Raw genomic sequence first — 24047 nt, 5'->3', positions numbered from 1 at the left:
AAATAACTGAAAAAAAAAATTTCAGAATTGAAGTTAAAATTGGAGGGGGGAGGGGAATCGAGCTGGCAAAGAAGACTCTCCAAAGAAAACAAAACTGGAATAATAGAATAGAACAAATATTTAAATATGCAAATTAAGAAAATTATCTTAAAACAGAATTGATTATATATGGAAAGGGCTGACCATTTCATGGGAGATATTATCAAGAATGATGAACATAATCTATAACGTAAAAAATTTACTGAAGATGGTGGAGTAATGAGATGCTTCTGGTGGTCCCTCTTACAACAAAGACTGGGAAAAACAAGTGAATTGATTGTATATGACAGCCTAGGATCCCTGAAAATCAAAGCAAAACTGAGGAATTGGACTGAGCAGCAGGGAAAGGGAGAGTTGGTTCAGAAGCGGTGAGGAATTTAGGGCTGACGCAGCAGGAACTGGCTCCCTGCAGGCCAGATCTGCTGGTGTAAGCATGTTGAAACAAGCAGTTTCTCCTGGCCTTGGAGAAGGAACAAATTAACAAACAGGGAAAGATAATTTGCCAGCTCCCCTAAGCTAGGAACTCAAGGCAAAAACAGCCCTTTTGCCTAGGCACAGGTATAAGTGATCCATAGACTTTCAATGCCTTTCACCACTGCATAAACCTGTGTGGGCCCATTTCAACAGTGTAGGCCCTCATTAGCACAGTACAACAGGGTATATACCTGAAGTCTAACTGCAACTGTTTCAGCTGTATGGTGGAGAGGTAAGTTTGTGACATATGACATTGCTCTGCCTATTAATTAGGGTCTTCACCTACCCACATCCGGGATCTGAGGACTGGTGGCTTCACCCAAGCTACCTAGCCATCCTCGACAGTGGTCGAAGGGTAAGTGGTGCCTCCCAGTCCTTACAGCCAACAGCCAACAGAATTGGGTGCCCATAGTCCGGCTGCAAAACCCACCCACCTAGCTGCTCTAGAGAGCAGGGATATGCTTTCTTCACAGACACTCAGGGGCAGTTGTCAGTCCCCTACCTTGCTCAGTGCCTGACTCCCTACTGCAGCAAGATACCTGTGCCTATACCAATCACCTCTCCTCATCTAAGACTGTAGGTGAGAGCCCGCACCATGCACTTGGTGATCAATTACCTGGAGAGCTGAGATAAATCCATTCAAGAAAAATAAACAGACTCTTGGGCTCATACATCTAGTAACAGATCTAACCACCTTGTGACAGGATGTTAGAGCTTCAGGTGCCAATAATTAATCTATCTCTCAATAGCCCATTTGGGCATATCAAAACAAACAAAACAAGAAGCTAGGACACAGTAAGCAAACATAAAATAAATAAACACAATAACTTATTGATGGCTTGGACATGACAGTAAATACCAAGTCACATAAAGAGGCAGACCACGATGGCTTCAGCAAGCTCCCAAAACAAAGAATCAAGAAATCTTCCAGGTGAAGAAATACCAGAGGTAGAATACAAAAGATTGATTACAGGACTCTTCGAGAGATCACGAAGGAGATCAGGCAAAACGCAGACTAAGCCAAGGAACTTACAGACATAGCTTTAGAGGAAATTAAGAAGATTAGAGAAGAGCATAATGACAAACTTAATAGGCTGCAAGAATCCATGGAAAGACAGCAAACAGAAATTGAGGAGATTAATAATAAAATCACTGAATTAAACAACTCAATAGAAAGTCAGAGGAGCAAAATTGTGGAAATGAAAGTCAGAATTAGTGAGGCTAAAGATAAAGCACTTGACACCAACATATTTGAGGAAAAAATCAGATAAAAAAATTAAAAAAAATGAAGAAACCCTAAGAATTATGTGGGAATCTATCAAGAGAAATAAAATACAAGTGATTGGAGTACCAGAACAGGGGGAGATAACAGAAAATACAAAGAGAATTGTTGAAGATTTGTTGGAAGAAAACTTTCCTGATATTGTGAAAGGTAAGAAAATATCTATTTAAGATGCTCATCAAACTCCACACAAGGTAGATCTCAAAAGAAAGTCACCAAGACATAATAAAACCAAAGATAAAGAGAATTTAAACAGCAGCTAAGGATAAACGAAAAGTGACCTACAAAGAACAGGCAATAAGACTAAGCTCAGACTATTCAGCAGAAACCATGCAGCCAAAAAGGCAATGGGGATGACATATATAAAGCCTTTAAAACCTAGAGGAAAGGGACAAATTTCTAGAAACACAGAAACACACTACCTACCTAAATTAACACACAGAAAAAACAAATAAACCAAAAGAAGAGATTGAAAAGGTAATTTAAAAACTCCCAGCAAAAAAAGCCCTGGCCCTGATGGCTTCACTGGAAAATTCTACCAAACTTTCAGAGAAGAGTTAACACCACTACTACTAAAGATATTTCAGAGCATAGAAGAGAATGGAATACTCCCAAACTCATTCTATGAACCCAGCATAACCTTGATACCATAACCAGGTAAAGACACACAAAAAAAGAAAATTATAGACCGATATCCCTTATGAACTTAGATGAAAAAGTCCTCGACAAAATTCTAGCCAATAAAATTCAACAACATATCAAAAAAATAATTCACCATGACCAAGTGGGATTCATACCAAGTATGCAGGGGTAGTTCAACATTAGGAAAAAAAAAAAAAAATCAATGCAATCCATCAAACAAAACAAAAGACAAGAACCACATGATCTTATCAACTAACACTGAAAGGACATTTGACAAAGTCCAGCACCGATTCATGATAAAAACTCTCAGCCAAATAGGAATAGAATGGAAATTCTTCAACATAATAAAGGACATTTATAAAAAGCCAACAGCTGTCATCCTAAATGAAGAGAGTCTGAAATCACCACTCTTGTGAATATGAACCAGGCAAGGATGCCTTTTATCACCACTCTTATTCAACATTGTGCTGAAGGTCCTTGCCAGAGCAATTAGGCTAGATAAAGAAATATAGGGCATCCAAACTGGTAAGAAAGAAGTAAAAGTATCTCTCTTTGCGGATGATACGATTTTATACGCAGAAAACCCTAAAGAATCCACAAGAAAACTCCTGGAACTAATAGAAGAGTTCAGCAAAGTATCAGGATACAAGAAAAACATACAAAGATCAGTTGGATTCCTCTACACCAACAAAGAGAACATCGAAGATGAAATCATCAAATCAATAGCATTTACAATAGCCCCCACGAAGATAAAATACTTAGGAATAAATCTAACCAGAGACGTAAAAGTCCTATACAAAGAAAACTACAAGACACTACTACAAGAAAGCAAAAGAGACATACATAAATGGAAAAATATAACTTGTTCATGGATAGGAAGACAACATTGCGAAAATGACTATTCTATCCAAAGCAATCTATAGATACGATGCAACACCGATCCAAATTCCTATGGCATTTTTTAATGAGATGGAGAAACAAATCGCCAACTTCCTATGGAAAGGGAAGAGGCCCTTGATAAGTAAAGCATTACTGAAAAAGAACAAAGTGGAGGCCTCACACTATCTGATTTTAGAACATATTATACCACCACAGTAGTCAAAACATCCTGGTACTGGTAACACAACAGATACATAGCCTAATGGAACAGAATTAAGAACGCAGACATAAATTCATCCACCTATGAGCAGCTGATATTTGACAGAGGCCCAAAGTCAGTTAAATGGGGAAAAGACAGTGTCTTTAAAAAACGATGCTGGCATAACTGGATATACATCTGCAAAAAGGTGAAACAAGATCCATACCTCACACCATGCACAAAAACTAACTCAATATGGATCAAAGGCCTAAATATAAAATCTACAAAAATAAAGATCATTGAAGAAAATATAGGGACAATACTAGGAGCCCTAATACATGGCTAAACAGTGTACAAAACATTACTAACAATGCGCAAACACCAGAAGACAAACTAGATAATTGGGAGCTCCTAAAAGTCAAGCACTTATGCTCATCCAAAGACTTCACCAAAAGAGTAAAAAGACAACCTACAGTCTGGGAAAAAATTTTGGCTAAGACAAATCTAATCAGAGTCTAATCTCTAAATCTTACAAGATACGGCAAAACCTCAACAAGAAAAAGACAAATAACCCAATTAAAAAATAGGCAAAGGATATGAACAGGCACTTCGTGAAAGAAGACCTTCGTGAAGCTAACAGATACATGAGGAAATGCTCAAGATCATTAGCCATTAGAGAAATGCAAATCAAAACTACAATGAGATACCATCTCGCTACAACAAGGCTGGCATTAATCCCAAAAAACACAAAATAGTAAATGTTGGAGAGGTTGTGGAGAGACTGGAAGAGTTATACACTGCTGGTGGGAATATAAATTGGTACAAGCACTTTGGAAATTGATTTGGTGCTTCCTTATAAATCTAGAAACAGAAGTGCCTTTTGATCCAGCAATCCCACTTCTTGGAATATATCCTAGAGAAAATAAGGGCCCTCACATGAATACGCACACCCATGTTCATTGCAGCACTGTTTACTGTAGAACAAAGATAGAAACAACCAAGGTGCCCATCGATGCATGAATGGATAAACAAATCATGGTATATTCATACAATGAAATACTACACGTCGGTAAAGAACAATGATGAATCCGTGAAACATTTCATAACATGGAGGGATCTGAAACGCATTATGCTGAGTGAGATTAAAAAAACCAAAAAAGGACAAATATTGTTGGAGACCACTATTATAAGAACTCAACAAAAGGTTTAAAAACAGAAGAAAAGATTCTTTGATGGTTACAAGGGCAAGGAGGGAGGGAGGGGGGTATTCAGTAATTACATAGTAGACAAGAATTATTTCAAGTGAAGGGAAGGACAACACACAATACAGGGAAAGTCAGCACAACTGGGCTGAAACAAAAGCTAAGAAGTTTCCTGAATACAACCAAACACTTTGAGGGACGGAGTAGCAGGGGCAGGGGTCTGGGCAATATTGTTTCAGGGTACATCTAGGTCAATTGGCATAACAAAGTATACTAAGAAAACATTTTGCATCCCACTTTGGTGAGTGACATCTGGGTCTTAAAAACTAGCAAGTGCCCATCCAATATGCATCAATTTGTCTCAACCCACCTGGAGGAAAGGATAATGACAAACACCAAAGACACAAAGAAAATATGAGCCCAAGAGAAAAAAAGGCCACATAAACCAGAGACTCCATCAGCCAGAGACCTGAAGAGCTAGATGGTGCCCAGCTACTGCCCTGACCGGGAAGACAACAGACAGTCCCTGATGGAGCAGGAGAAAAGTGGGATACAGACCTTGAATTCTAGTAAAAAGGCCAGACATAGTTGTCTTACTGAGACTGGAGGGACCCAGAGGTCATGGTGCCTGGACTTTCTGTTAGCCCAAAAGTAAAACCATTCCCAAAGCCAATCCTTCAGAGAAAGATTAGGCTGGACTATAAGATATAAAATGATACTGGTGAGGAGTATGCATTTTAGCTAAAGTAGACACATGAGACTATGTGGTCAGCTCCTGCCTGTAGGAGAGATGAGAAGGCAGGGGGGTCAGGAGCTGTTGAATGGACACAGGAAATACAGGGTATAGAGAAAGAGTGTGCTGTCTCATTGTAGGGAAAACAATTAGGATGACTTTTTTTTTAACAATGTATGTATAAGTCTTTTGATGAGAAACTGACTTGAATTGTAAAGTTTCACTTAAAACAAAATTAAAGAAAAAATCAAATGATTCATTGCACTGGGCAAATCTGCTGTAAAAGACCTCTTTAAAGTGCTCAAAAGCAAAGATGAAACCCTCGTGGTGTAGTAGTTAAGAGCTATGGCTGCTAACCAAAAGGCTGGCAGTTCAAATCCACCAGGTGCTCCTTGGAAACCATATGGAACAGTTCTACACTATCCTACAGGATTGCTGTGAGTCAGAATCCACTTGAGGGAAATGGTTTTTTTTTTTTTTTTTGGCTTGATGTCACTGTGGACTGAGGTGCACCTGTGTTAAAAAGCAAAGACATCGCCTTGAAGACTAAGGTGTGCCTGATTCAAGCAGTGGTATTTTCAATCCTCTCATATGCTTGTGAAATCTGGAGAATGAATAAGGAAGACAGAAGAATTGACAGCTTTGAATTACGGTGTTGAATAGAATATTGAATATACCATGGACTGCCAGAAGAACAAATAAATCTGTCTTGGAGGAAGTACAGCCAGAATGCTCCATAGAATCAAAGATGACAAGACTTTGTCTCATGTACTTTGGACATGTTATCAGCAGCAACCAATTCCTGGAGAAGCATATCATACTTGGTAAAGTAGAGGGTCAGCAAAAAAGGGGAAGACCCTCTATAAGATGGATTGACACAATGGCTGCATAATGGGCTGAAACATAGCAACATTTGAGAGGATGCAGCGGGACTGGGCAGTGTTTCATTCTGTTGTACACAGGGTCACTATGAGTTGGAACCTACTCAACGGCACCTAACAGCATTATAGTTAGCTGTTCCTACATCTGACAGCTGCACCAGGCTGTGAGTATTACTAAATTCCATGCTGTATCTTACTCATTTCTGTATCCATAGTGCCCAACTCAGTTCTGATAAACAGCAGGGCCATTCAAAGTTTTCATGTCTTTTATTAAAATAGTAAATGTGTTATGTCAAAAAAAAAAAAAAACATAATTCCAAATAAATTTTTTTTTTTGAAAATTTATGATATAATAAAAAATAAAGACATTCATATGAGAAAAATTAGCCTGGTCTCAGACTTTACTACAGCAACATTAAAAATCTAGAAGCTAGTTAAGAAATAACTATAATTTTGTGAAGAAAAAACTGACAAATTTGTTATTCAGCCAAGTTTCCATTCAAATACTACTACTACTATCCATGGCCACTGAGTAGATTTGGACTCATAGCAACCCTACAGGACAGAGTAGAATTGCCCAACAAGTTTCCAAGGCTGTAAATCTTTATGGAAGCAGACTGCCACAACCTTCTCCTGCAGAGAGGCTGGAAGGTTCAAACTGTAGACCTTTTGGTTAGCAGCCAAGCACTTTAACCATTGTGCCACCAGGGCTCCTTCTGTTCAAATACAAAGGCAACAAAGCATTGAGTATTCACATGTAAGAACAGAGGGAGCAATGTTCCCATAAACTCTTCTTGGGGGACAGAAAAATCCAGGGAAGAAATAACTTAAAGTGTTTCTAAGTGAATGTTAGTGAGCAACTGGTTAAGTATAGGATTAATTAAAAAAAAAAAAAGTATAGTGATGAATATTAAAACTAAAAAAAACTGGAAGGTAAAAGGAGAAAAAATACGGACGTAGTAAGAGTATACTCTGAAAAGTCAAAAGGAATTCACATACAAATTAATTAATAAAATTACACCTGAGCGTTAAGTTAAACACTAAGACAGTACAAAAATATCAAGAAATAGGGAAGGGAGAGCAGGGCCAAGATGGTAGAGAGGTCAGATGCTTCAGGTGATCCCTCTTACAACAAAGACCTGAAAAGACAAGTGAAACCATCACGCATATGACAAGCTAAGAGCCCTGAACATCAAAGGCAAAGTTAGAAAACTGACTGAGTGGCAGGGGGAGGGAAAGATGGATCAGAAGCAGTGAGGAGTTGCTGGACCTGAATCTCAGGAATCCTCAGGCACCACTCCCTGGAGCAACCATGCTGGGGCTGGTGGTAGCATTCCAGACGCAGTTTCTTCAGGGAGAGACAGCAAGCCACACAGCCTACTCACACGTCCAGAACCAGAGAAGAATGGCACACGTGGCAAAAGCTAAGTACTTGTGTTTATTTTACTGTGCCCCCAGCCCCCAAGGCAGCTTCAGTGGCTGTAGATTTCCCTGAGCCTGAGGTAGTTCCTGCTGCATGTCCTGAACCATTCTCCGGGCCTTGAAGAAGGAATAAATTCACAACTGGGGGAAAAGATAATCTTACAGGTCCACTAATCTAGGAAGATCAGAACAGAAGTGGCTCCTGTCCAGGCACAAATGGTCTGTTGACTTTGAGTATCTTTCACCCCTTTACAAACCTGTGTGAGCCCATTTCAGTAGAATAGGCCCTTGTTGGCAAACTGCAACTGTTTCAGCTGTGCAGTGGAGAGGTGGGTGCTTGATATTTGACTACACTTTGCCTATTAAAAAGGGTCCTCACCTACCCACATCATGGGCCTAAGGACTCATGGCTCCACCCACATCACCTAGCCATTTGTGAGAGGGGTCCAAGGATAAGTGGTACCTCTCAGTCCTTACAAATAAAAGCTTTGGGTGCCCATGGTCTGGCTGCAGAATCCACCCACCAGTGTGCTCTAGGGAACTGGGACAGACTTTCCTCACAGACACTTGGCGGATGGTTGTCAGGCCCCTGCCTTGTTCAGAGTGTGACTGCCTACTGCAACCAGATACCTGTACCTACACCAATCACCCATGCCCCTCTAAGATTGTAGGACAGAGCCTGTACCACACACTTGATGACCAACTACCTGGACACCTGAACTGAATCCACATAAGAAAAGTGAATGGGCTCCTAGGGTCATATACCTTATAACAGCTTTAGCCATCTGGTGACAGGATGTTAGAGCTTCAAAGACAAATATGATCAAGCTAGCTCACTCAAGCAGCCTATTTGGGCACATCAAAACAAAACAAAGGAAGAAGCTAGGAAACCGTAAGCAAACATAAACTAATATAATAACTTAGAGATGGCTCAGAGACAACAGTCAATATCAAATCACATAAAGAAGTAGATCATGATCGCTTTAACCAGCTTTCAAAACAAATAATCAAGGAATCTTCTTGATAAAGGTGTCTTCCTGGAATTACCAGATGTGCAATACAAAAGATTAATATACAGAACTCTTTAAGACATCAGGAATGAGATCAGGCAAAATGAAGAATGAGCCTAGGAACACAAAGATAAAGCAACTGAAGAAATTAAAAGTTATTAAAGGACGTAATGAAAAATTTAATAAGCTGCAAGAATCCACAGGGAGACAGCAATCAGAAATTCAGAAGATTAACAATAAAATTACAGGATTAGACAACTCAGTAGAAAGTCACGGAAGTATTATTGAGGAATTGGAAGGCAGTATTAGTGGATTAGTGAGATTGAAGATAAAACTCTTGGAACTAATATATTCAAAGAAAAAAAACAGATAAAAGAATTTTAAAAAAATGAAGAAACCTTAAGAATCATGGGGGTACTCTATCAGGAGAAATAACCTACAAGAGATTACAATACCACAACAAGGAGAGATAACAGAAAATACAGAGAGAATTGTTGAAGATTTGTTAGCAGAAAAGTTCCCTGATATTGTAAAATTTGAGAAGATATCTATCCAATATGCTTAACGAACTCCACATAAGGTAGATCTCAAAAGAAAGCCACCAAAACATATTATAATCAAACTTGCCAAAATCAAAGATAGAGAATTTTAAGAGCAGCTAGGGATATACAAAAAGTTACCAATAAAGCAGAGCCAATAAGAATAGGCTTGGACTACTAGGCAGAAACCATGCACACAAGAAGGCAATGGGATGACTTACATAAAGCACTGAAGGAAAAAAATTGCCAGCCAAGAATCATGTATCCAGCAAAACTGTCCCTCAAATATGAAGGCAAAATTCAGACATTTCCAGATAAATAGAAGTTTAGGGAATTCATAAAAAACAAACTAAAACTACAAGAAATACTAAAGGGAGTTCTCTGGTAAGAAAATCAATAATATCAGATATCAACACAAGACTGGAACACAGAACAGAGCAACCAGATGTCAACCCAGAGAAATCACAAAAATAAATCAAGACGAAAAAACGCTCAAAACAGGAAAGCAGCGATGCCATCATGTAAAAGAAGACAACATTAAAACAATAAAGAGGGACTAAGAAATGTAGTCATAGATATTTCATATGGAGAGGAAGTCAAGGCAATACAAGAAATAAAAGTTAGGTTAAACTTAGAAAAATAGAGGTAAATATTAAGGCAACCACAGAGGAGACAATCCTACTCATAAAAATGAAAGAAAAAGATAAAGACTCAGAAAAAACAAAATCAACAGCAACAAATAAGAGGAAAAGACAATATATAAATGTAAACCGCTCAGCACAAAAAAATTAAACGGGAAAAGAAATTGTCAAAAACACACAAAAAAGGACATCAAAATGACAGCACTAAACTCATACCTAAATGCACCAATAAAGAGACAGAGAGTGGCAGAATGGGTTAAAAAACACAATCCGTCTCTATGCTGCCTAAAAGAGACACACTTTAGACTTGGAGACACAAAAAACCTAAAACTCAAAGGATGGAAAAAAAATATATCAATCAAACAGCAATAAAAAAAGAGCAGGAGTGGCAATATTAATTTTTGACAAAATAGATCAAAGTTAAATCCATCACAAAGGATAAGGAAAGGTGCTATATAATGATTAAAGAAACAATGTACCTGGAGGATATAACCATATTAAATATTTATGCAACCAATAATAGGGCTTTAAGATACATAAAACAAACTCCAACAGCTTTGAAAAGTGAGATAGACAGCTCCACAATAATAGTAGGAAACTTCAACACACAACTTTCAGTGAAGGACAGAACATCCAGAAAGAAGCTCAATAGGACACAGAAGATCTAAATGCCACAATCAGCCAACTTAACCTCATAGACATACACAGAACACTCCACTCAACAGTAGCCCAGTATACTTTCTTTTCCAGTGCACATGAAACATTCTCCAGAATAGACCACACATTAGGTCATAAAGCAAGCATTAACAGGATCCAAAACACGGAAATATTACAAAGGATCTTCTCTGACCATAAGGCCATAAAAGTAGAAATCAATAACAAGAAAAGCAGGGAAAAGAAATCAAACACTTGGAAACTGAACAATACCCTGCTCAAAAAAGACTGGGTTATAGAGGACATTAAGAATGGAATAGAGAAATTCATAGAATCCAATGAGAATGGAAACATTTCCTATCAGAATCTTTGGGACACAGCAAAAGCAGTGCTCAGAGGTCAATTTATATCAATAAATGCACACATCCAAAAAGAAGAAAGGGTCAAAATCAAAGGATTATTCCTACAACTTGAACAAATAGAAAGAGAGCAATAAAAGAAACCCTCAGGCATCAGAAGAAAGCAAAAAATAAAAATTAGAGCAGAATTAAATGAAATAGAGAACAGGAAAACAATTGAAAGAGTTAAGAAGACCAAAAGCTCGTTCTTTGAAAAAATAAACCACATCGATAAACCACTGGCTAAGCTGACAAAAGAAAAACAGGAAAGGAAGCAAATAACCAGAATAAGAAATGAAATGGGTGCTATCGCAACAGGCCCAACTGAAATGAAAGAATTATATAAGATTACTACAAAAAATTGTACTCTAACAAATTTGAAAACCTAGAAGAAATGGATGAATTTCTAGAAACTCACTACCTACCTAAACTAACACAAACAGAGGTAGAACAACTAAATAAACCCATAACAAAAGCAGAGATTGAAAAGGTAATTAAAAAACTCCCAACAACAGCAACAAAAAGCCCTGGCCCAGATGGCTTCATTGGAGAGTTCTACCACACTTTCAGAGACGAGTTAACACCACCACTACTAATGGTATTTCAGAGTATAGAGAAGGAGGGAATACTCCCAAACTCATTCCAGGAAGCCAGCATAACACTGAAAACAAAACCAGGTAAAGATACCACAAAAAAAGAAAATTACAGAGCTGTATCCTTCATGAACTTAGATGCAAAAATCCTCAAAAAATTCTAGCCAATAGAATTCAACAACATATCAAAAAAGAAAAAATAATTCACCATGACCAAGTGGGATTCATACCAGGTATGCAGGGTTGGGTTACAATTACTGTAACCCAACACACAAATAAAAGACAGGAACCACAAGATCTTATTATTAGATGCAGAAAAGGCATTTGACAAAGTGCAACACACATTCATGATAAAAACTCTCAGGAAAATATGAATAGAAGGAAAATCCCTCAACATAATAAAGGGCATATATACAAATCTATTTTTATACAAAGCTAACAGCCAACATCATCCTAAAGGGAGTCTGAAATCATTCCACTTGAGAACGGAAACAAGAGAAGGATGCCCTGTATTACCACTGTTATTCAACATTATTCTAGAGGTCCTAGCCAGAGCAATTAGGCTAGATAAAGAAATAAAGGGCATCCAGAATGGTAAGGAAGAAGTAAAAGTATCTCTATTCGCAGATGACATGATCTTATACACAGAAAACCCTAAAGAATCCTCAAGAAAACTACTGAAACTAATAGAAGAGTTCAGCAAAGTATCAGGATACAAGATAAACATACAAAACTCAGTTGGATTCCTCTACACCAAAAAAAGAGAACATTGAAGAGGAAATCACCAAATGAATACCATTTACAGGAGCCCCCAAGAAGATAAAATACTTAGGAATAAATCTAACCAGAGACATAAAAGACCTCTACAAAGAGAACAACAAGATACTATTGCAAGAAACCAAAAGAGGCCTACGTAAGTGGAAAAACATGCCTTATTCATGGATAGGAAGACTCAACATTGTAAAAATGCATATTCTACCATTAGCAATCTATAGATAGAACGCAATTCTATCTATAGACATTTTTTAATGAAATGGAGAAACAAATCACCAACTTCATATGGGAGTGAAAGAGGCCCTGGATAAGTAAAGTATTACTGAAAAAGAAGAACAAAGTGGGAGGCCTCACACAACCTGATTTTAAAACATATCATACTGCTACAGTAGTGAAAACAGCCTGGTACAACAACAGATACATAGACAAAAGGAACAGAATTGAGAATCCAGACATAAATCCATTCACATATGAGCAGCTGATTTTTGACAAAGGCCCAAAGTTTGTTAAATGGGGAAGAGAGAGTCCTTTCAACAAATGGTGCTGGCATAACTGGATATTCATCTGCAAAAAAATGAAATAAGATCCATACCTCACACCATGCACAAAAACTAACTCAAAATGGCTCAAAGACCTACATATAAAACCTACAATGATAAAGATCATGGAAGAAAAAATAGGGACAACGCTAGGGGTCCTCAAACATGGCATAAACAATATACAAAACTTTACTAACAGTGCAAAAACACCAGAAGAGGAACTAAAAGACTGGGAGCTCCTAAAAATCAAACACTTATGCTCATCCAAAGACTTCGCCAAAAGCTCAAAAAGATTACCTACAGACTGGGAAAAAGTTTTTAGCTATGAAATTTCCAATCAGCATCTGATCTCTAAAATCTACATGACACTGCAAAAACTCAGCAACAAAAAGACAAATAACCCAATTAAAAAATGGGCAAAGTATATGAATAGACACTTCACTAAAGAAGACATTCAGGTAGCCAAAACATACATGAGGAAATCCTCACGATCATTAGCTTTAGAGAAATGCAAATCAAAACTACAATGAGATTCCATCTCACTCCAACAAGGCTGGCATTAATCCAAAAAACACAAAATAATAAATGTTGGAGAGGTTGTGGAGAGAGTGGAACACTTATACACTGCTGGTGGGAAAGTAAAATGGTATAACCACTTTGGAAATCAATTTGGCACTTCTTTAAAAAGCTAGAAATAGAACTACCATATGACCCAGCAATCCCACTCCTTAGAATAAATATATCCTAGAGAAATTTTTAGAGAAATAAGAGCCTTTACACAAACAAATATATGCACACCCATGTTCACTGCAGCACTGTTTGCAATAGCAAAAAGATGGAAGCAACCAAGGTGCCCATCAATAGATGAATGGATAAATAAATTATGGTATATTCACACAATGGAATAGTACACATCATTAAAAAACAATGATGAATACCTGAAACATTTCATAACAAGGAGCAATCTGGAAGGCATCATGATGAGTGAAATTGGTCAGTTGCAAAAGGACAAATATTGTATGAGACCACTATTATAAGAACTCAAGAAATAGTTTAAACAGAGAAGACAATATTCTTTGATGGTTACAAGAGTGGGGAGGGAGGGAAGGAGAGGCGTATTCACTAATTAGATAGTAGAAAAGAACTATTTTAAGTGAAGCGAAAGACAACACACAATACAGGAGAGGTCAGCAGAACTGGACTAAACCAAAAGCAGTTTCCTGAATAAACTGAATGCTTCAAAGGCCAGCGTAGCAGGGGTGCGGGTTTGGGGACCATGGTTTCAGGGGACATCTAGGTCAATTGGCATAATGAAATCTATTAAGGAAACATTCTGCATTCCGCTTTGGAGAGTGGTGTCTGGGGTCTTAAACACTAGCAAGCAGCCATCTAAGATGAATCAATTGCTCTCAACACACCTGGAGCAAAGGAGAATGAAGAACACTAAAGACATGAGGTTATTATGAGCCCAAGAGACAGAAAGGGCCACATAAATCAGAGACTCTATCAGCCTGAGACTGGAAGAAGTAGATGGTGCCTGGCTACAACCGATGACTGCCCAGACAGGGAATTCAACAGAGAATCCCTGAAGGAGCAGGAGAGCAGTGGGATACAGACCTCAAATTCTCATAAAAAGACCAGACTTAATGGTTCAACTGAGACTGGAGGACTTTGGAGGCTATGGTCCCCAGACCTTCTGTTAGCCCAAGACAGGAACCATTCCCAAAGCCAACTCTGCAGACAGGGATTGGACTGGACTATAAGATGGAAAATGATACTGGTGAGGAGTATGCTTCTTGGGACAAGTAGACACATGAGATTGTGCAGGCAGTTCCTACCTGGAGGGGAGATGAGAAGGTAGAGGGGGACAGAAGCTGGCTGTTGGACGTAGACATACAGGGTGGAGGAGATAAGGAGTGTGCTGTCTCAGAGGGAGAGCAACAAGGAGTATATAGCAAGGTTTATATAAATTTTTGTATGAGAGACTGACTTGATTCATAAACTTTCACTTAAAGCATAGTAAAAATTAAAAAAAAAAAAAGAGTGGGAAGGAGAGAAAGTAGATGAAAAGAAAGGAATATACAAATTTAATCATAGTTTCTGGTGTGGAAATAATACAGTAGTCATAGGTAGATAAATGATTGACAGGCAGGCGTTCAGGCAGGTGGGTAGATACATATAAAGTACATATGGATATAAGACTAATCCTAGAACAAAATAAAAGCTCTCCTATATATCGAGAGGAAAAAAATAACAAGAAGGAAAATAATGGGACCACACACTGAAAGATATTCAAAACTCTGTAAAACAGGAATATTAAAATATAATAAGAACAACCTAAGCAAGATCTTATCTCTTTAACCCATTTAAGTAAAAATAGTCTCAATTCTCTAGATTATATGTTTTATTGAAGAAGCATACCTACAACATTGTGACCCAAAAAGATTGAAAATAAAAAGATGATCAAAGGAATACGTGAAAAATAAAAGCAGAAAACAAATTCAGCATTGCTACTTTAAAATTGTGTTAAAATTAGTCAACTAAAAAAGCAGGGCATTTATTAATACTAACTGGTACAATTAATTATGAATATATAATAATTATGAAGACTTCCATTGCCGCAGAGCCGATTTTGACTCAAAGTGACCCTACAGGACAGAGTAGAACTGCCCCATAGAGTTTCGAAGGAGTGGCTGGTGGCTTGAAACTGCTGACCTTTGGTTAGCAGCCAAGCTCTTAACCACTGCACCACCAGGGCTCCGTAGTTCTTAGACCCTAGTTAATTTAGCATTCATTTTTATAAATCAAAAACTACAGGAGATTCAAGTAGAAACTGACAGATGTACATTAGTAACCCAAAACTCTTACTTCTCCCACCACAGAAAAAATCAAGTGGACAGGAATAAGTAAGATTAAGAAAAATGATTTAATCAATATTAGTTTAGTTCAGCTGCAATAACAAACAGTCCTGAAACCCCAATGGCTTAAAGCAACAAAATTTATTTCTTGCTCTCACCGTATGTCATTCAAGGGATGGAAGGAGCCTCTGCTCTGTGAACTCACTCAGGGACCCAGGATAACAGAGCAGTTATGATCTCAAACATTACCAATCACTGTGCCTGAGGGTAAAAGAACAATCTGGAGCATCTCACATCAGCAATTAAAAGACAGCCATCACTTTTGCTTACAATCCATTGAACATAATTAGTTCATTGTCCCACCCAACCACAAGGTGGGGGCAGAAGGGTATAATTCTACTCTGCTCAGAGGTGGGTAAATCTAGAAATATTTGATAGACTGCATCAAAAACTACAAAAGAAAAACAAAAAAACCAAATCCATTGCTGTCGAGTTGATTCTGACTCATAGCGTCCCTATAGGACAGAGCAGAGCTACCCCATAGAGTTTCCAAGGAGACGCTGGTGGATTTGAACTGCTGACTTTTTGGCTGTGCAGTGGTTAAGAGCTACAGCTGCAAACCAAAAAGTCGGCAGTTCAAATCCACCAGCTGCTTCTTGGAAACCCTATGGGGCAGTGTCTTAGTCATCTAGTGCTGTTATATCGGTATACCACAAGTGGATAGCTTTAACAAAGAGAAATTTTATTTCTTCACAGTGAAGTGGGCTAAAAGTCCAAATTCAGGATGTCAGATCCAGGAGAAGTCTTTCTGTCTCTGTTGGCTCTGGAGGAAGATTCCTTGTCATCAGTCTTCCCCTGGTCGAAGACTTTCTCAGGTTCAGGGACCCCAGGTCCAAAGGAACCGCTCTGCTCCAGGTGCTGCTTTCTTGGTGGTGTGAGGTCCCCTCTCTGTTACTTCCTTTCCTTTTTGTCTCTTGTAAGATGAAAGGTGGTGCAGGCCACACTCCAAGGAAACTCCCTTTACATTGGATCGGGATGTGACCTGGGTAAGGGTGGTATTACAATCTCACTCTAATCTTCTTTAACGTAAAATTACAATCACAAAATGGAGGACAACCACACAATACTGGGAATCATGGCCTAACCAAGTCGACACATATTTTGGGGTACACGATTCAACCCATGACAGGCAGTTCTACTCTGTCCTATAAAATCACTATGAGTTGGAATCAGCTCTCCAGCCATGGGTTAAAAAAACTACAAATGAAGGCATCAAAAATATAATTACCAAAATGTACATAACTGAGGTACATATCTATAAGTGCATGTACAACTGTTAGAAAACAATGGGATACCCTGGGTACAAGCATCCATGGAACATTCACAAAAATTGATCTATTCAGACGTAAAGTAAATCTAAAAAGGAACTAATGACATTCTGTCTGTAATCACAATCCAATAAATACAGAAAATTAAAAAAAAAAAAATGCTCTCCCACCTGGAATTGTTTTTTAAACAATGCTCATTAAAACAATGCTTGTAAACAACAAATATTTATAAAAAACACAGCTTGCGAACAATGCTTGTGAGTTATACTCAAAGCAGTAGTCCAAGGAAAATTCACAGTGTTAAATACTTTTTATTCTGTGTAGACAAACAAAAATAAATGAAATAGATAACAAATACAAAAGTAGAAAAAAAGAAAGCACTATAAAATATTAATAATAAAAGCAAAAACTACTGAGTTAGAAAAAAATTGAATTAACAATTAAATCTACAGTATGATTCTTTGAAAAATGAATAAAATAGTTAAACTAGTAGTCTTATTTTAAAGGCTAGTAAAAAGTTAAAGAAGGCAGAAAAAGAATAAATAAGAAATAATAAAAGGAAATAACTACATAAACTGAGGAAATTAAAAGAATCATAAGAGAAATTATTGAACTCCTTTAAAATGAATTTGAAAACCTGAATAAACATTTTCTCTCTAGCAATTTATAATGCATCAAAGCAGACTCCAGAAATAATGGAAAATCTAAACAAACAATTTACTCAGAGGATAAAAAAAATGGATAAAGTGTTCAAAGAAAAAAAACACCAAGTCCAATATTTTCACAGTATCATCCTATAAATCATAAAATAAAAGGTAATCTCAGTGCTGTATAATCTTTTCAGAGCATACCAAAAGGAAAATTTCTTCTAAAACGTTCTTATAAATTTAATATGATATTGTTAGCAAAGCCCAGCAAGTATTAGAAAAATAAAGAACTATTAATCAATGTAACTCATATATATCAATGCAAATAAAATTTAAATAAAATATTAGCAAAGAAAATCCAGAGCACGTTATAATAATCCAGTATGATCATTAGCAGTCTACTCCACAAATGTAACATGGTACAATATTAAGCTACCTATTAATATAAATTACAATATGAATAGATCTATAGAGAAAAAATAGCTTATGAATCATGGATATTCATATTAAATAGCAATTTGATAAAATTCCACATCTTTATTAAGCAATAAATTCTTAATTAAAAAGTAATAGATAGATATTTTTAAACATTTATGACAATTCCAAGACCAGCATCATTTTTAAAAGGGGAAACACCGCTACTATATTTTTACACAAACAGTACCTTCTACTTTTGTTTGCCAGCTACTCCCTCCTCCCTCCCCCCACAAGGTATTTTTATAAACTGTAAAAAAATTAAAATTGGCATAGAAGTACTTACAAAAATGCCTCCAGGGAGAGGGAGTAGTAAGCAATCAAGAGTAGAAGGTGTGCGATTTGTGTTAAAATATGGTATACCCATTTATAGTCAAGAAAAACACAAGAATCTCTCCTAAAATCGTTATTGCTTACCATTGCTCTAATCTAACAAAGGTATTCAGAGAAGAAAAAAATAGGTAAAAGTACTTGCAAATGAAGAAATAAATTACTTACAGATGACATTCCAGCTACCTTGGAAACCCAAGAAAACTGATTACAAAAGTATCTTCAGCAAAAATTCAGTAAGGTGGCTGAATGCAATACTGTTGTTATTGTTGTTGTGTGCTGTCAAGTGATTCCAACTCATAGCCACCCTATAGGACAGAGTAGAACTGCCCCATAAGGTTTCCAAGGACTGGCTGGTGGATTTGGCCTGCACCCTTTTGGCTAGCAGCCTGAGCTCTTAACCGTTTTGCCACCAGATATCAAAAAACCAAGAAAACCAAACCCAGTGCCGTCGAGTAGATTCCGACTCATAGCTACCCTATAGGACAGAGTAGAACAGCCCTATAGAGTTTCCAAGGAGTGCCTGGTGGTTTTGAACTGCAGACCCTTTGGTTAGCAGCCATAGCACTTAACCACTACACCACCAGGGTTTAAGCATGATGTAAATAATGATAGGGAGTGTAGAAAAATATTGATAAAATATTTAAGAATAAAAGTTTAAGATATCTACATAAATAGAAAGTTCAATAAATAAATAGACAAAAATATTTCCAAGAGACCTAGGAAAACTTAAATATGTTCTTAGACAGAAAACCCCAATGTTACAAAGATGACAGTTCTCATAATATAATCAATAAATATAATGTAAACCTAATTTAAAAATCCTTAATGATTGTTGTTAGACAAGTTGATCATTAAAGTTATTCAAGAACAGCCAGAAGAATTCGAGAGGTAGAGATAGAGATAAATATAGGGAGATAGAAACAGAAATAAGAAAGGATTTGCCCTATCAGAATCTAAAATATGTTTTAAAGCTATTGCAATGAAATATGTGTTATTGCCACAGGAATAAATGATAGCGCAATGGAAGAGTCGGAAGGCCAATTAAATTAAATATATATGGTAATTATGTGTATGACAGGAGCCCCAGTAGTGCAGTAGGCAAAGCAATAGACTCCTAACCAAAGGCCAGCAGTTCAAACCACCAAGGGTTCTGCGGGAGGAAGATGTGGCCGTCTGCTTCCAGAAGATTTACAGACTGGGAAACCCTATGCGGCCGCTATGAGTTGGAAGTGGATTTGGTTTGGTTTTGGCATGTGTACGATGATGGGGCAGTTCTACTCTGTCCTATAGGGTCGCTATGAGTCGGAATCGACTGGACGGCACTGGGTTTATGATAAAGGTGATGTTTCAGTGCAGTGAGAGAAAGGTGTTTTAATTAGTGGTACTTGGAAAATAGTTCTGAGGAGAAAGGTTTGAATCTGTATTTTACACCTAATTCAGAAAAAAAATTCTACCTGGATGAAATATTAAAATGTAAAAATACATAAAGGAAAATAAAAACCATAATAGCACTAGAAGAATAGTCCCATCAAACAGAATAGCATCAGAGAAATTTAAAAATAATCTTGGAATGTTCAAGACCTTTGTAAATATGACATAAATCCAGAAGCTATTAAGGAAAAGATTGACAGATTTGGCTACATTAAAAACAGTCTTCATGAAGAACTCACAGTAAACAAGGCCAAAAGACAATTGAAAACTAGAGAAAATACAAATCATATCATACTGAGCTAATTTTTTATGAATATTAAGGATTTTTAAAAGCCCACAAGAAAAGACTACCAATGCATTCAAAAAAAATAATAATAAAGACAAAGAATATGAACTGACAATTCACAAAGAAAACAATACACATGATTCTCAAACATATGAAAAAGTAATCTCATCCATAACAAGGTAAATGCAAGTTCAAATCTCTCTGAGCATTTTTCACCTAGCAGATTGTCAAAGGACAAAAAAAATTGATCTCATAGTGACAGCATGTATGTGAGGAATAAGATAATCTCATGCTCTGTGATAACAGTGCTCATTTACATATCATTTCCAAAGGAATATTTAGCACAATGCATCAAAATCATAATTGCATAATTGTCCTTCTCCAGTCTACATCTAGAAATTGTTCTATAGATATGCTTGCATCCTTGTAAAATGATGTATAGAGAGCAATTGGTAGCCGGTATATAAAAAAAAAAAAAAAAAATTTTTTTTTTATGTCCACTTATGTCCCAACTGTTGTTTACAGTTATTTTCTGCTCTAATTGATCTGTCTTATGTCTGCACTCCTTGGTTGGTGTCCATGCCGACCAGCTGTTAAATATTTTTTTATCACCCTTGGTATTGCAGTATTGTTTATAGTAGCTAATGATTAGAATTACCCTCAACATCATTCATCATTAGGAAACTGCAAATTAAAATCCCGTTATGATACCACTACACACCAAATTAAAAAACAAAGCTCCCTGATGAGTCGACTCTGCCCAGGTGTTACAGAGTAGATCTGCTCTGTAGGGTTTTCTTCTTGGTGTTTTATAATCTTTACGGAAGCAGATCTCCAGGCCTTTCTTCTGTGGTGTTTCTGGGTGAGTTCAAACTACCAGCCTGTAGGTTAGTAGTCAATCGTAAACCATTACTCCACCCAGGGACCTTACACACCAAATACGATGGCTTTAAAAGGAAATACGGAATTCTAATGAGGATGCAGAAGAACTGGCAGTCTCATGCAGTGCTGGTGAAATGGAAAATGATATAGCCACTTTGGAAAACAGTTTGGCAGTTTCTTACAAAACTAGACATAGAATCACCATACAACCCACAAATCTCACCCCAAGAGAAATTAAAATTTATATTCACACAAAAACCTCTATTAAGATGTTTGTGATGGCTTTATTCATAATTGTCAAAATAGGAAAAACTGAAATGTACTTCAACTGGTGAATGAATAATGTATGATACACCTAAGTAGTGGAATACTAATTAGAAATTAAAAAAAAAAAAACTATACAAATACAAATAAATTATATTCAAAATGAAATTAAAAAAAAAAGTTTGTTTTATCATATAAAAGAAGTACAAAGAAGGGAGGCAGGTAGGCACTATGGCTCACTTTGTTAATAATGGACCAGGCTACTTCTCTTCTCCTGTCTCACCACATTTAGCATGTAGTTTTTCTTTTTATGATTGCAGTAAACCCATAAAACCAAATCCACTGCCCTCGAGTTGATTCCAAATCATAGCAACCCTATAGGACAGAGTAGAGCTGCCTCATAGAGTATCCAAGGAGTGCCTGGTGGATTTGAACTGCTGAGCTTTTGGTCAGCAGACGTAGCTCTTAACCACTATGCTACCAGAGTTCCAATGGTTGCAATAGAGCTGCTGTATTCCAGGTTTATATCCACATTTCAGGCCAGGGAAAAGAGAAAAGTTGGCAAGAAGTATCTTTTTATTTTTTCTTGAAATAGCTTTTCTTTAAATTATACTACATCTGGTAACTTTACCTGAAATATTGTGCAGCCATCACCCCAATCATTTCAGAACATCTTCCTTGTCCCAGGAAGATCCCTCACATTGATTTTTAATCAATCCCCCATTACCATGCCCAGCCCCAGCCAACCACTAATCTTTTTTCTATATCTGTGAATTTGCCTTTTTGGGCATTTCAAATAAATGGAATCATACCATATGTATTCCATTGCATTTGGCTTACCTCACTTAATATAATGTTTGAGGGTCATCCATACCATAACGTGTACCAGAAAAACACAACCAGAATTCAGAGCCCCATTTTGAGGTCAGGAAAGATCTGGTAAGTGGAATGATTAAGACAGGAAAGAGTGGGAGTTAACAACAAATGAAATTGGGACATCAAGCATGGTGTGAGGCTGATAAGCCAAACAATTCAAGGAAAATTTAGTAAATTCTGAGATCTCCCAGAGACTATCTATTATATAGAACAAACACATCTCTCTGTAACAAGAGCAACTACATAAAGCAGCTCACCGTGTTATATGGAGATTCTGTGCCTTCCTGTGATGACTGAATGACTGCAAAGTGTACTTATTCACAAATGGACAAAAAAAAAAATGAGGTAAGACTTTAGTTTCAGAGACTCCCAGTTCATTCAATTCGATGGCTTGAAATAACTGGGCAATGATAATCCTCCAAACACATGTTAACACCTAGAAATGCCAGCTAAAGCATAACTAAATACTCTTTTATGCCCATATCTGAGCATATTAAAAAATCCCAGGTGTCAGTAATTAAGAGGTAACTGACAACCAGAATTGATGAAAGTCTGAATTTTTGTAGTAAAGAAACACAAATCCTGAAGTGGATAAGTAAAATCAATACAATACAAATGCATTGCAGTATTTTGTTGTGGCATTACCTGTAGTAAAAAAAAAATCTTAATCAGAAAAAGGAAACATAAAATCTGGGGTCTTAAAAGCTTGTGAGTGGCTATCTAAGACACAATTATTGGTCTTTTCACTACTGAAGCAAAAGAAAATGAAGGAAACTAAGGACTCAAAGAAGAAACGAATTTACAGGACTAATAGCCCACAGGAACCACAGCCTCTTCTAGATTGAGACCCGAAGAACGAGATGGTACCTGGCTACCATTACTGACCCTTCTGACCAGGGACACGATAGAAGGCTTCAGATAGAATGAGATGAAAACGCAGAACAAAACTCAAATTCCTAAAAAAGACCGGACTGGTTGGACTGAGAGAGACTAGAACCTCCCAGACCATCGCCCTAAGATATCTTTTTAACTTGGAACTGAATCACTGCCAGAAGTCTCAATAATAGATTGGCTTGTAAAATAGTCTCACCCATGAGGGATGTGCTCCTTTAAACAATCAACTATATGAGACCAGTCAACATAAACCAAAACCAAAGGTGAGAAGGAAAGGGGGGGCAAGGAAGCTAGATAAATGTAAACAGAACAACCAGAATGGAAATGAGACTGCTGACGCATTGCAAAAATTGAAACCAATGTCATGGAATTATATGTACAAAAATTGTTAAATAGAAAATGAATTTGCAGTGTCAACTTTCACCTTAACACACAATATAATATTCAAAAGAAAAGAAACAAATTATCTAGAAAAAAAATCAATTAAATTTAAGCTTTACCTCAATTGGCATAACATAGTTTATAAAGAAAATGTTCTACATTCTACTGTGCTGAGTAGCATCTGGGGTCCTAAAAGCCTGTGAGTGGCCATCTAGGGTATTCCACTGGTCTTACCCTCTGACAGGGACCACAATAGAGGGTCCCAGACATAGCTGGAGAAAAATGTAGAACAAAATTCTGACTCGAAAAGAAAGATCAGACTTGCTGGCGTGACAAAGACTGGAGAAACCCTGAGAGTATGGCCCCCAGACACCATTTCAGCTCAGTAATGAAGCCTCTCCTAAAGTAGCCCCCTCAGCCAAAGATTGGACAGGCCCATAAAACACAACGAGGCTAAAAAGGGCATACCAGCTTTGGGGCAAGGACTAGAAG

The sequence above is a fragment of the Loxodonta africana genome, chromosome 9 (genome assembly GCF_030014295.1).
Source record: "Loxodonta africana isolate mLoxAfr1 chromosome 9, mLoxAfr1.hap2, whole genome shotgun sequence".
Classification (NCBI taxonomy): domain Eukaryota; kingdom Metazoa; phylum Chordata; class Mammalia; order Proboscidea; family Elephantidae; genus Loxodonta; species Loxodonta africana.
The sequence above is the reverse complement of the archived record's forward strand: the minus strand, read 5'-3'. Positions refer to the sequence as shown.